Here is a 15,873-nt window from a genome sequence, read left to right as displayed (position 1 = left end):
CAATTTCAGCTAAGCTTCTGAGGATCCATTCCTTATGCACAGGATTCCTTATGCATATCCCACGCATGTTTGAACTCCGTTACCGTTTTCATCTCCACCACCTCCCGCGGGAGGGCATTCCAAGCGTCCTCCACCCTTCCGTGAAAAAATACTTCCTGACATCTTTCCTGAGTCTGCCCCCCTTCAATCTCATTTCATGTCCTCTCGTTCTACCGCCTTCCCATCTCCGGAAAAGATTTGTTTGCGGATTAATACCTTTCAAATTTGAACGTCTGTATCATATCACCCCTGTTCCTCCTTTCCTCCAGGGTATACATGTTCAGGTCAGCAAGTCTCTCTTAATACGTCTTGGAACGCAAATCCCATACCATCCTCGTAGCTTTTCTTTGCACCGCTTCCATTGACTTCTACCTCCTAGTATCATCCATGATCCTTTCCTATAATGTGTTTGGTCTCATGCATTACACCAGCGGTCTCTAGTTTTCTCATACCTCACACTAACATTATCAGTTTTGGTCTCACCTAGAATGTAAACCACACTGAACCCTGGAAAGGAGATATTAGCGGTATACAACAATTGATTTGATTTGATAACCAAAGGGAGAAGGGGTCTGGAAGGCTTGGTTCAGCCGAAAGTACTCTTTTGTTTTTTTTTGCACAAGGGGAATCGGAAGATTAACATGACAAGGGTAAGTTTGCCTTTAGAACACTTCATTTGTTTTGTTTTGTTTTTTTTGTTACTAATTAGCAAGCCTTCTCTTCAAGTATTCTGTTTCACACTGTGCTTTTGAGGGCAAACCTGTGTCTTGGATCTCATTATGGAATAGTTATTCAGAAACATCCAGGCAGCAACTGAAGGATAAACAAGCCTGGAATATACCTCACAACATACATGGAAGTACACACCCATCCTGTAACCCTATACTAGATATCTATGTGGTGTATGTTACATAACGCCAAGAATTGCCTGGAAATAATATCAGACGCAGAGTATGCAACAAGGTGGAGCTCTCTTTGCATTGTATTATATTTTAATTATGAATTATCACCTGGCTCGGTTAATATAGCCAGTGTCATAAACTGTTCTTTTTTTAATCCTGAGGGAAAGGGACATTCTCTGGCTAATACCTGTGGGGCGGAGCTACATCTTACTGTTTTGATTGGTGCATCCTGTGTTATTTGTCAGTTGATTGATTACTTTCACAAGAAGAGAGCGCACACTCTCTGATGCTGTCACCCGTGTCCTACGCACTGGAATTTAAAGCTTCTCCTGTGTTGAGTCCAGACTTATCTTTGTAGGTATTTTATTGATAGGTGACATGTGCACTGTAATTTTTTTGTCAACATTCTTCTTTCATCCCCTCTCCCTACAGTGAGTAGAGCTTATTTACTGTGGTTCCGTGATTTTTACAGGTGTTTATACTCTAGCGTCTGAAGTGCCTGTATTCAGTATTCCATGTGATGTCCCAAAAGGACAGCCTGCCTGGATTCCCCTCGGCTGTCCAAGAGACCCTCTTGCCTTGTAGTCTTGCCTGAGACATGACATCCTTTTGCCTTGTGTGGGGCTTTGATCTGTGTGACAGAGGGGGGAGGGCTCGTCAGTGACTCAGGATGCTTGGTTCGAGCCCAGACCCCCTCCCCCTCAACGTTTGCTGTGATCTGATTGGTTGTGTACTCTGTGATTCTCAGGCTGAGGTGAAATGTTTCTGGATGCACTTTTCAGTTGTTCTTGATGCATCACCAAGTAAAATGCAAACTGTTTAAACGTTGTTGTCAGCTCGTATGTTCTTGCTTACTGGTCATTTCTTTTTGCTTCATCAGTTGATATCTTATAGAGCATGACCGTCAAGATGGAAGCAGGCTTCTTCTAATGCACGATGATCAATAATGCAAAATGCAGAGTTGTTCTCGCCCTCTCTATGTTTGAGATGGGCAGTGGGACACCATTGTGGTTGGAGGGGCAACCTACGCGGGCTGCAAAGAACAACTCATAAAAAACTCCAGACCGCCCAAAATACAGCAGCCCGGCTGATATTCAGCAAAACATACTTGAAAAGTGCCAAACCCCTCTGAGAAAGTTGCAAAGGACTGAAATACAAAACAACTTACGCAGCAGGCTTCTCCTACATAAGTGCACAACTATGGAATGGGCTCCCAAAAGCTGTGAAAACAATCCACGACCACTTGAACTTCAGGAAATCACTAAAAACCTACCTCTTCAAAAAGGCCTACCCAACAACCCCATGTAACCCTCTTCACCTACCAACACAGCATGACTATGATCGAACAGGACACACGCAATCTTCATCCATTCTGACCCTCCACTTTTACTCATACGATCACTATACAACTTTGTATTTGTTATCCACCGACTGGGCAAACGCCTTTGACGGTACTATGTAAGCCACATTGAGCTGCAAATAGCTGGGCAAATGTGGGGTACAAATGCAACAAATAAACAAACCAATCCCTGGCTGCCCCTGAGCTGTCTAGTTGGTGTTGTGTTGGACATAACATTGGTTTAACAGTGACCCCAGTGATCCGCCCCCTTCCAATGCTGTGGTTAGAGAATATCTGATACTCTACTAACCTAAAACAGTTACCTGGTGTCCACTTTCTTCCTCTGAACAATTCCAATGAAATCATTAAGCATGCAATTAAGAGACAACGGATTCTCTTAAGTGCGTCTCTTAAGATGTTTCAAACACTGGGACGCAGAAGTACAGAACAGAGCACTTCCAGAGATTAGTAATCATGGCTGCTAAATATCGTTCTTGCCTCTCAAAAATGCACCACAAGCTTCTGACATGTAAACGTTTTCAAGATTTTAGTCTTACATCAAAGTGAATCCCCTCTATATTAATCAACCTACATCTTCTCTTCACAGTTTACCCTTCCTGGTTTTTCAAACTCCTTCAGAGTGCCCGGATGGTAGAGCAGATGTGAGGCAGAACTAAGCTGAGTTCAATATTTTCCAGATCTGGTTTAACCTTTCTACAGTTTGAAAGGAGATGTAAGATTAAATTTATTTTATAAGTGTTTTGATACCATTTGCTTTAGAAATATTTATAGATAGTAGTGTTAATGATTATTATAACGGGGGGGGGGGGGGGGTTGGCTGATTACTGATGATTTATCTTTTATTGTTTATATGTAAACCACTTTGGATCTTATTGGGAGGAAATGGTCAATACATATCAAGATTAGTTTAGATTAGATCAAAGTTGGCCTGCCCAGTTTATGGCTTGCAAATCCAACACCAAGGAGTTGCTGCCTTCGTCAGGAGTGCAGTCATACAGGTTTTGCAACGAATGTATTGACCTTGAATTGCCATCCACATTCACTGAACAAAAATGCATTTTGGTCTATCCTGGGCCTTTGTTGGTTCTCTGCCAAGTTTTCCATATGTGGAAAAGGTCAACTGAGTGAAGGGCTAATAGAACAGTAATTTTTGCAAAAAAAAAAATGGGCAGAAACAAGCTGAGGCAGATCCAGGGGACAAAAAAAAAAAAGCAGAGACCTCAACAGCATAAGTGGTCGCTGAAACCCATGGAAGGTCAACTCAAGATACAAAGTCTAATTATTCAGACACAGCAAGTTTCAAAACAAGCCTACATTCGGACATAAGTACATAAGTACATAAGTAATGCCATACTGGGAAAAGACCAAGGGTCCATCGAGCCCAGCATCCTGTCCACGACAGCGGCCAATCCAGGCCAAGGGCACCTGGCAAGCTTCCCAAACGTACAAACATTCTATACAATCAAGCCATTGTGACATCACTAATGAGGTTGGCTCTTATTGGTGGAATGAGCCACTATGACATCACAATAGGTTAAATCACTGCTCTATGTAATAAAAGTGAGCCAAGTAGAGACATAAGTACATAAGTAATGCCACACTGGGAAAAGACCAAGGGTCCATCGAGCCCAGCATCCTGTCCACGACAGCGGCCAATCCAGGCCAAGGGCACCTGGCAAGCTTCCCAAACATACAACGTTCAGAGATGCTTTTACATTCAGTTTTCTAAAAGGCGAAGTCTGAGTATACTTCCATGTGAATAAAAAAATGCCCACGGAGATTTCCTTCCTGCATTTTAGGGACACTCTTTCCTTCAAATAATGGAGTCGATATTCAAAAGCCAATTTTATAAGTTCTTTCATAAATATATCTTGGCAACAAACTCAGATAACTTTTGCCTTTTGTATCACTAAGCAGCCAAAGTTATCTGTTTTAAAAAGGGACATAGCGAGGGGCTATTCTTGGTCTTAGTAAAATGTTATCCATTTAAGGGTGGGAGTTATCAATGTTGGCTACTGTTAAAATGAATTATTTTACACTAATTCATGCTATTTTAGCACAGGTCCCATTTTATGCAATGAGACCTAGTTACTAATAATGGGTTAACAGTAAAATAACACATCTTAATGGTAGCCCACATTGATAACTTCTGCTTTTAATTAAAGGAAAAGAAATCTCTCTAGACATCAAAATCACTGCTATGTGGAATAAAAATGAGTCAGTACAGGTACCTAGCCATTGTGCATCACTGATGAGGTTGGCTCTTAGGCATTGGTGGAATGGGGCTTTATGATGTCACAATCTCAGCTCTGGTTACATCACTGCTATATGTAATAAAAGTGAGCCAAGTATAGGGCAATCAGCAATTGTGACATCACTGGTGAGGTGACTCTTAGGCATTGGTGAAATGAGGCATTATGACATCACAATATCAGCTCTGGTTACCAGAGACAAACTCTTCAACACTAATGGGAGAAGTTATCAACGTGGCTACTCTTAAGATGTGTTATTTACCACTAACTTGTGCTATTTTAGCACAGGTCCCCATTTTATGCAATGACGACCTAGTTACTAATAATGGATTAACAGTAAAAGTAACACATCTTAATGGTAGCCCACATTGATAACTTCTCCTCTAATTAAAGGAAAGAAATCTCTCTAGAAATCAAATCACTGCTATATGGAATGAAAAATGAGTCAAGTACAGGGTAATCAAGCCATTGTGACATCACTGATGAGGTTGGCTCATAGGCAGTGGTGGAATGGGGCTTTATGACGTCACAATCTCAGCTCTGTTACATCACTGCTATATGTAATAAAGTGAGCCAAGTATAGGGCAATCAAGCAATTGTGACATCAAGGTAAGGTATACACAAGAAGTATCACATATGAGTTTATCTTGTTGGGCAGACTAGATGGACCGTGCAGGTCTTTGTCTGCCGTCATCTACAATGTTACTATGTTACTGGTGAGGTGGGTCTTAGGAATTGGTGAAATGAGGCATTATGACATCACAATATCAGCTCTGGTTACCAGAGACAAACTCTTCACACTAATGGGGGTAGTTATCAACGTGGGCTACTCTTAAGATTTGTTATTTTACCACTACTTGTGCTATTTTAGCATAGTCCCATTTTATGCAACGGGACCTAGTTACTAATAACCTGGGTTAACAGTAAAATAACACATCTTAATGGTAGCCTACACTGATAACTTCCCCACTTAATTAAAAAAAAACAGAAATGTTTCTAGAAATCAAAATTACTACTATGTGGAATAAAAGTCAGCTATGGATTGGGCAATCAAGCCATTGTGACATCACTGATGAGGTTGGCTCTTAGACATTGGTGGAATGGAGGCATTATGACATCACAATATCAGCTCTGGTTACCAGAGACAAACTCTTCACACTAAAGGGGGAAATTATCGATGTGGGCTATTGTTCAGCGGGGTTATTTACCAGTAACTCATGCTGTGTTAGCAAAGGTCCCATTTATGCAAAGAGACCTAGTTACCAATAACCTGGGTTAATAATAAAATATCTTAATGGTAGCCTACTTTGATAACTTCCCTCCTAAGTGGCACTATTCAGACGCTAAAAGGTTAACGAATTGGAGTGGAGCCGCTCAAATAGCAGTACAATGATAATGGACTTCTTATCTTATCCAATTGACTTTATTCATGGATTTTCAGGGGCAACACCTAAGCAGAGTTATTTATTAATTTACACAGATTTATATTAGATCAATCACAAGCTTAAGCTAAATGCCCTCCATTTAATGTTGCCCTTAATAGGGGTAAGATCATAACAGGGCACCAGTAAAAATATATTAAAAATGCATCTATTTATGCCTTTTTATAAAGGTCAATAACCAAAACGCCCCACTTTCAAACTCTCTATTCCAAACCATTTAGAACATTGATATGATGGTCTTTTAAATAATTTTCCAAATAGTTTGATATAGAGAGTTTGAAAGTGGTGGCGGTGGTAGTTGGGGGGGGGGGGGGGGGGGGGTTGGTTATTGATTTTTGATATTCCCTCACTTTTTTGGCTGGGTTGTTTCTTGTATCAGATGTTTTATAAAGGCAAAATGGACACCTATGTGCCTTTATAATTAGCTCTGGGAGCCAATCTCCAGTAGCAAACAAATGCAATCACACAAATTTACAGCTGTTCCAGGACAAGAGAATGTAGTCCTTGGGCACAATTCAGTAAATGGCAGCAAAAGTTAAGCTCCAGGAAGAACCGCACTAAGGGGCCTTTTTACTAAGCTGTGGTAAAAGGGGTAAAAAGGCTGAAAATAGACATGGCCATGTGGCCATGCGGGGGAGGGGGAGCACTTACCGCCACCCATTGTGGCAGTAAGGGCTCCCGCACTACCACAGCGTTAACTGGACAGTGCCGAGTAACTGCTGCGGTAAAAAAATAGGGACTTATTTTCCCTAGCGCCGGAAATGCTATATGCTGGGGCTGAAACTACTGCTGGCGCCCACGTTGGGGCCGTCGGTAGTTCCGGATTGCCGCATGGTAAGTCCATGGCGGTCTGTAAAAGGGGCCCCTTAGATAGTATTCAGGTTTCAGGTTTATTGAAATTTTGATATACTGCACTAGAGAAAATTCAGGGCTCCCTTTACAAATTGGCAGGGACTCACACCACTGCTTTGCCGTGCGTCACTTCGGCACCGCCGGGCCACCGCAGGATCCTTGCGGTAATGCCTGCCCCCAATGACTACCATTTCCGGTGCTTAAAAAGTAGTTTTTTTATAAATTTTTTAGCACTGGGGGCTTACCCAGTGGTAATCGGGCAGCCCTGTGCACTGCCAGGTTACTGTCAGGTTAGGGCGTGAGCCGCTACCGCTTCCTAAATGAGTAGCACACCGCGTTTCCTGCCGGAAGAATAATACAATGGCTCGAAAAGGTGTAAGAGTCAAAAACATCTTGAACGAGAAAAGTTTTAAGGGAAGAATCAAAAACCGAGTGAGCTGTTTCTAAGCAGAGATGGGGAGACAGACGATTCCATAGCCTATGGCCCATGACACCGAAAGACGTATAGCGTGAAAGCAGATTTGACGGAAAGAAGGGATAGTCAGAGAATTTGATTGAGAGGATCTTATCGTTCTGGAAGGGGCGTAGGGAGTCAAGTGCCTAGAAAGATATAAGGTGATAGCAGAATGATGAATTTTGTGAAGTAGAACAAGAATTTTGAAGGTGACCCTATGAGTGATAGGCAACCAATGCTCCTAACTGAGGAGCGGGGTAAGACGGTCATGTTTTTTAAGAGCCTGTCCGTAATTTAATTGTTGTGTTCTGCACCAGTTGAAGAAGTTTGAGTTCTGACACTGTTGATCCATGAAGAAGAATATTGCAATAATCTAAGTTGGTAATGACTAAAGAATGAATAAATATTCAAAGTGCTTTTCTTTGTGAATAGATGTTGAACTGTAAAGATCATCCTGAGCTTAAAGAATGATTGTTGGACAATGTTAGAAATGTGGGAGTGAAATGTAACATTAGTGTCGAAAATAACCCCAAGAATTTTTAAAGATAGTTGAAAATGAACCGGGATCCTACAATTGAGATGGGAAGATCAAAACTAGGACAGGTGATGAGAGAGAGGGCTAAATCACATATTTTCTCTGGATTTAGCTTCAGTTTAGAGGTCAAAAGCCAATTAGCTATTGTAAGAAGTTTGGGCATTGAAATCATGTAAGTAGTTAAAAAAAACAATGGTAGACCATGTCAGAAATACTTAAATCTTTAACGTGTGCTCCACAGAGAGCACCCTTTACAGAATACTTAGTGCGGACCTCATGTCTAACTTTGGGTGCCGCATTTATGCCTGCTAACATGCAACCAATGTCAGCTGGGTGCATAAATGACCCTATTTTATAAAATCGTGTCTAATTTCTGGGAATGCCCCTGACCCGCCCATGCCCCTCCCATAGCCATGCCCCCTTTTGATTTGCATACTATAAAATTTACATGCACATTTTATAAAATAGGGCGCAGGGCGGATCTTTCTGCACGTAAACCCAAATGGCAGCCAATTAACACCAATTTTGTTAATGGCTCATTAACTACTTAGTTTACACTCTAATCTAGGAACTGTGCCTAAATTTGCAAACTCAACTTTGAGCGACCTATAGAGAATCTGGTGGGGGGGGGGGGGGAACTCATATATTTCATAAAGAATGCATGTATTTTGCACCTCTGTCCCTGCTCCTCCCAGACTACATCCCAGAAGCATCTACAATAAAAAGAAAAAAAGAAAAGTATTTGCAATGTTTCTGTGCATCCTCCTATGCAGTTTTTATCATAACCTTTTTTTTCTGTGTGTCAGACATGCTCTACAAAGAAGAAATGCTTAGTAAAATGACCCCTGTGTGTCCTACATTTGACGAAGCAATATGGGTGCGCTAGCGGAGTGGAGGAGTGGCCTAGTGATTACAGCACTGGTCTTGCAGTCCAGAGGTGGCCGGTTCAAATCCCACTGCTGCTCCTTGTGATCTTGGGCAAGTCACTTAACCCTCCATTGCCTCAGGTACAAACTTAGATTGTGAGCCCTCCTGGGACAGAAAAATATCCAGAGTACCTGAATGTAACTCACCTTGAGCTACTACTGAAAAAGGTGTGAGCAAAATCTAAATAAATATTTGAGGTTCTACATAGAATGTTAATGTTGCTATTCCACTAGCAACATTCCATGTAGAAGCCTGCCCTTGCAGGTCAGCAACCCGTGCAGGCTTCTGTTTCTGTGAGTCTGACGTGACGTCCTGCACGTATATACAGGACGTCAGACTCACAGAAACAGGTGTCTGCGTTGCTGATCTGCAAGGGCAGGCTTCTACATGGAATGTTGCTAGTGGAGGAGTGGCCTAGTGGTTAGAGCACTGGTCTTGCAATCCAGAGGTGGCTGGTTCAAATCCCACTGCCGCTCCTTGTGATCCTGGGCAAGTCACCTAACCCTCCATTGCCTCAGGTACAAACCTAGATTGTGAGCCCTCCTGGGACAGAGAAATATCCAGTATACCTGAATGTAACTCACCTTGAGCAACTACTGAAAAAGGTGTGAGCAAAATCTAAATAAATAGTTTCTTGCCCTGATCTATAAACGTGCCCCCAAGACTGCCCACTCGCTATTCCCAGGTGCACTTTTACCCAGGCTGAAGGAAAACAGAGGGAAAGAGCAACTTCTCCTGACTTGATCAAAGTTGCAGGTATATGGCTTCCAGAGGGATTCCCAGTCTGTGGCTGCGGTAGTTGAGCTAACTGGTTAAATTTGGGGGGAAAAAAAGAAGCTGAGATGCATGATGCTAATTCTGATTGAACTGAAAGCCCAAAGGATCGGGAGGAAATTGACAAATCCCTAAAGCAATAAGTAAAGGAAACTAATTCCATTTGCCTTTCACTTTATTTGTCTGCTCTGTGCAAAGGGGAACACTTGAAAATGTAGGAAAATTGGCTATTATGAGACTCATCTGGACCTGCAGATGAATCCATAAAGTGGCCATTTACAGCTTGAGTGGTGAGCGCTGTCTGCTGGATTTGAGCTGTTAAATGCATCAAATAGCTCTGGAGACACCGCAAACAGAGAGGCCAAAGACCAAGTGGACGGAAGCGTCCCCAGGCAACTGAGAGGCATATATTATCTGTCATTATGGGCTACTGCTTTGAATGCAAGCTGCCAAGGTATACAACTCATGTGCATCACTGGCTTACTGTATGTTAGGGAACTGTACAGAAAATGACCTGAGGTCCGAAATGCGTCAGCAAAATATTTATTTATTTAGAACATTTGGATCCCACATAATCCCACCATGGCAGGCTCTATGTGGCTAACAACATTTATGAAAAGTACATCATACTAACTCAAGGTCAAACAGACCTGAGGACCTGAGTTCGATTCCCACTTCAGGCAGCTCCTTGTGACTCTGGGCAAGTCACTTAACCCTCCATTGCCCCATGTAAGCCGCATTGAGCCTGCCATGAGTGGGAAAGCGCAGGGTACAAATGTAACAAAAATAAAATAGATACTATTGGAAATTCTAAATGGAATGTTGCTACTATTGGAGATTCTACATGGAATGTTGCTATTCCACTAGCAACATTCCATGTAGAATCTCAAATAGTAGCAACAGTGGAGGAGTGGCCTAGTGGTTAGGGTGGTGGACTTTGGTCCTGGCGAACTGAGGAACTGAGTTTGATTCCCACTTCAGGCACAGGCAGCTCCTTGTGACTCTGGGCAAGTCACTTAACCTTCCATTGCCCCATGTAAGCCGCATTGAGCCTGCCATGAGTGGGAAAGCGCGGGGTACAAATGTAACAAAAATAAAATAGATACTATTGGAGATTCTACATGGAATGTTGCTACTATTGGAGATTCTACATGGAATGTTGCTACTATTGGAGATTCTGTTGCTACTATTGGAGATTCTACTGGAATGTTGCTATTCCACTAGCAACATTCCATGTAGAAGGCTGCGCAGGCTTCTGTTTCTGTGAGTCTGATGTCCTGCAGGACGTCAGACTCACAGAAGCAGAAGCCTGCGCGGCCACATTGGTGATCTGCAAGGGCCGACTTCTACATGGAATGTTGCTAGTGGAATAGCAACATTCCATGTAGAATCTCAAATAGTAGCAACAGTGGAGGAGTGGCCTAGTGGTTAGGGTGATGGACTTTGGTCCTGGAGAACTGAGGAACTGAGTTTGATTCCCACTTCAGGCACAGGCAGCTCCTTGTGACTCTGGGCAAGTCACTTAACCTTCCATTGCCACATGTAAGCCGCATTGAGCCTGCCATGAGTGGGAAAGCGCGGGGTACAAATGTAACAAAAATAAAATAAAAATAATGAACATCTGGGGAAATGGGAGAAATTATCACTATGAGGCTTTCAGTGTGGTCTGAAGATAGAATCTGCATTCTGCTTGGTTTGGTTACTGATTTCACACTATATAAGCCAGTGGTTCCCAAGCCCGGTCCTGGAGGCACCCCAGCCAGTCAGGTTTTCAGGATACCCACAATGAATATTATGAGAGAGATCTGCATACCTCCACTGCATGCAAATCTCTCTCATGGATATTCATTGTGGGTATCCTGAAAACCTGACTGGCTGGGGTGCCTCCAGGACCGGGTTTGGGAACCACTGATATAAGCAATGGTTTAATTCAAACCTTTCCAGTGGTAGCTCAGGGTGAGTTACAGCTATTTCCCTGTTCCCAGGGAGCATGCAATCTAATCTACCCTTTTATGAGGCCATACCAGCTATTGCTAAAATGGCTGGTGTGTGTGTGTGTGTGTGGGGGGGGGGGGGGGTAAGTTTGTAGAAGCTATAAAGGGAAATGGAACTTGATATACTGCCTTTCTGAGGTTTTTGCAACTACATTCAAAGCGGTTTACATAGTATATACAGATACTTATTTGTACCTGGGGCAATGGAGGGTTAAGTGACTTGCCCAGAGTCAGAAGGAGCTGCAGTGGGAATCAAACTCAGTTCCCCAGGATCAAAGTCCACTGCACTAACCACTAGGCTACTCCTCCACTCATTCCACCAATAAGAGCCAACCTCATCAGTGATGTCACAATGGCTTGATTGCCCGATACAGTTCCCCAGGATCAAAGTCCCCTGCACTAACCACTAGGCTACTCCTCCACTCATTCCACCAATAAGAGCCAACCTCATCAGAGATGTCACAATGGCTTGATTGCCCGATACAGTTCCCCAGGATCAAAGTCCACTGCACTAATCACTAGGCTACTCCTCCAGTCGGGTTCTATACAGCATGCTTAAAGGTCCACGCCAAACTCCAGGCGGATTCTATAATAACGCGTGTAACTTAATTGGCTTAACAAGCTACTTAGCATTAATAACAGCACTTAACAAGCAATAATGAGCACTAATTGGCAATAATTAGAATTCACGCTCACAACTCACTAAGCATATTCTGTAACACACTGTGCCTAACTTCTAACACGTGCAGACAGAGAGGGGTGTGGTTATGGGTGGGAAAATAGGCATTTCATGGGCGTTCTGAAATTTGCATGTGCAGTTATAGAATATGGCCCAGTGCACCTAAATCTACACCCCAGGATTTACCTCATGCTCTTGTTGGTATAAATGGATGTCCGTAGTTTTAGGAGCTGGGATATCAACTAAGTGTATTCTATATACCACGCCTAAATCTAGGCGCGCCGCTGCTTATAGAATACACTTAGGTGAAAATGTTTTTGTGTGGATTTTTGAGGTGCCAAATGTAGAATTCCCCCCCCCCCCCCAAATGACTTGCCCAAGGCATGTTACTGGGATTTGAACTCTGATCTCTCTGATTTCTATGGTGCCACTCTAATCAATAGGCTACTCCTTCATGCTATGTCATTGGTGGCTCAACAAACACTTTGACTGGAGCATCAACCAAAGCAGTATCAGGTTCCCCTTGATTGGTTGAACTGTGCTCAAGCAGTCACTGGTAGGCTGAACTTCCTTAGTCAGAAGATGCTGCAGCTGGCTGCCTGCAAAACGATAGGTCGAAAATGTCGAAAGGGAGGCCAAAGTAACAAGAAATGGACATCTAACCATAGACCATCCCCACAAGCACACGTAAGTGGGAATTCAGTAAATGGCTCCCAAAGTTAGACACTGGGATGATCTGCATTCAGCTAGTATTCTGTGAAGGGTGCTGCGCGCCAAATGGTCTTCACAGAATACTAACTTAGCATGCATTTTACGCCTAACGTTGGGCATGAGCATTTTTACCTGCCAAAGGCTAATGTATATACTGGTGCCCAACTGATGGAAGTTAAGCATGGAAATGCACGCCTACATCTTGGGAATAACCATGACCCCACCCCCACCCCCACCCCCCGGCCACACTCCCTTCGGATTTGCATGCGAGATAAGTTAGATGCAGAGGGCGAAGGGCAGATCAGCAAGTAATTACTAATAACTGCCAATTAGGTCTTGTTAATACCAATAATTGATTGTGATTGCCTAATTAGCTAATTAGTTTACATAAGGATCTGCGATCTGCACCCAACTTTGTGGGGGCCTGGAACTGGGAGGGAGGGAGGAAGGAAGGGGGGCCTTCACCTCGAAGGAAGGAAGGAAGGAAGGAAGGGAGGGGGGACTTTTAAAATTCTGCCAGGGAACTCTGGTGGTGGGTGAACTATTGGGGGTGCTCGAGCACCCATGGAGTCGGCACCTATTTCGGGCAAGGGAGGGAGGTAGGCTCAGCGACTCCTCTGTCCTGTCTGACAGCGATTCTGTCAGCTGGCTGACGGAAATTGAATGCAAATGAGCTAAAGAGCGAGCAGCTCATTTGCATGCGATTTCCTTGATGCATGCTCGTTCCTACCGATTCGCTAAGGGAATCGGTAAGGGAAGGGCTTTAACGAGTCTTCAGTGCATCTTCCCCTTGGTCTCTACCCCACAGCTCCTGAGCAGTACCAAAAGCAAAGGATGGAAGCAATTTATTACAAACTGATTCAGTCTATTCAAAACAGACAGTCAAAGATAAAATGAGTTTGTGTCCTGTACTGGGGGGATCTCAGCAGCCCCTGGGAGCCTGTAACATTTCGGCCTATTTCCAATGAATATGCTTGGGCTCTATTTTCATACACTGGAAATTCAGTAAAGCTACCTTTCTCTCTCTCATGCATAATTGTTGTGACTATTCTGACAACCTGATTGCGTCTGAGACTCCAAAGGCAGGATTTGGACCCACTGCAGTATAGAAGCGACTCATTGATCCAAGGGATAGATGATCCTACCGACTGCACCGATCTTTGGAATAATTAACATCTGCTTTCTTAGATTAGTATGCAGATTAAGTTAACAAATGGATATTCATAGCTTATACACCAAGAGGCAGTTCAGTTTATCTTTTTGGAGATGAGCAAAAAAAAAAAGTGGAGATCCCACAAACAAGTTGCAAGATGACCAAGAGCATTTAAAAGGTTTTATTCTCCAATATTAAAAACAGGATGCACTGGTACATATGAGCCAACATGGGCCATGTTTCGGCTATGAAGTCTTCCTCGGGGGTCCTATGAAGAGGAATTCCAGAGGACAGTGTCAAATCCCAGGACTTGGGGGCCATAATTCAAACCACTTTTACTTTGTGTTTTAATTTTATTTTTGCTTTTGAGGACTGTAAATACTTTCATTCAGGGGGTTAATTGGTGGCCACTGGTATTTCTGCCATTTGTCTTTCAACCCATTCCAGTTCAGACTTTAGTCTCCCCCTGTCCGTCAAGAGCCTTCTATTATTTCGTTGCACTGATGTATTTTTCCTACTTTCTCCCTCAATGAAGCAGCAGCCACTACTTATAAATTATTTAGTATAGGTCAGAGGTCACCACCACCCCCTAGTGAGAGGCTGGTGACATCATGCAAACCTTTCATCCAATGTCCACAAAGAAACGGTGCCATTTTACTGTTCATGGGTCCTGGTAGTGTGAGCAGCAGGGGGCAGCAGTGAGTCTCCCAACCGGAAGAGTAATCACACTACATCCCTAATACTCACATAGACCACCCCATCCACTGAGGTACCAAAATATATTACTTACCAAACATTACATCAGAACATTATGCAAATCCTTGAGCCAATGTCTACAGAGAAACATTGGTAATTGCCATTTTACAGTTCAGGATCCTGGTAGTTAAATGGTTAAAAAAATGTTTGGTAGGTTCCTGGACCAATAGCCAACTCCTATTCCATCAAGCTTTCTGTGGTGCACTGGAAACTGCAATTCATACAGATCCTGGGGACAAAACACAGAGTAACTCAGCCTAATGACCTAGAGGGATGGTTCCCAAACCTGGTCCTAGAGGCACCCCAGCCAGTCAGGTTTTCAGGATATTGACAATGAATATTCATGAGAGAGATTTGCATGCACCGCCTCCCGCGGGAGGCAATGGCATAGGAAGGGGGGCGGTGGGGCGGTCCGCCCCGGGTGCACGCTGCTGGGGGGGGGGGGGGTGTCGGCTCTATTGGTTCCTTGCTCCCTCTGCCCGGAACAGGTTACTTCTTGTTCCGGGACAGAGAGAGCAAGGAACCAATGGAGCCGATGCAGCTCCCAGCGACGTGGACTCAGGGGCGGATCGGGCCTCCCGCCCGCCCCTCGCTTCTTCGTTTCTTCGTCAATTAAGAATGCGCTCAGGGGGGGAGGGGGCGCCGAGGGGGGAACCATGCTGCACCCGGGGGGGGGGGGGTGCACAGCGGCAACCCGCCCTGGGTGTCAGCCGCCCTCGCTACGGCTCTGGCGGGAGGTGGTGGAGAGGAAAACGGTAACGGAATTCAAACAGGCGTGGGATAAACATAAAGGAAATCCTGTTCAGAAGAAATGGATCCTCAGGAGCTTAGCCAAGATTGGGTGGCAGAGCTGGTGGTGAGAGGCGGGGCTAGTGGTTGGGAGGCAGGGATAGTGCTGGGCAGACTTATACGATCTGTCCCAGAGCCGGTGGAGGGAGGTGGGGCTGCTGGTTGGGAGGCGGGGATAGTGCTGGGCAGACTTATACGGTCTGTGCCAGAGCCGGTGGTGGGAGGCGGGGCTGGTGGTTGGGAGGTGGGGATAG

Source organism: Microcaecilia unicolor, chromosome 13 (assembly GCF_901765095.1).
Source record: "Microcaecilia unicolor chromosome 13, aMicUni1.1, whole genome shotgun sequence".
NCBI lineage: Eukaryota > Metazoa > Chordata > Amphibia > Gymnophiona > Siphonopidae > Microcaecilia > Microcaecilia unicolor.
This window is presented reverse-complemented; position numbering follows the sequence as displayed.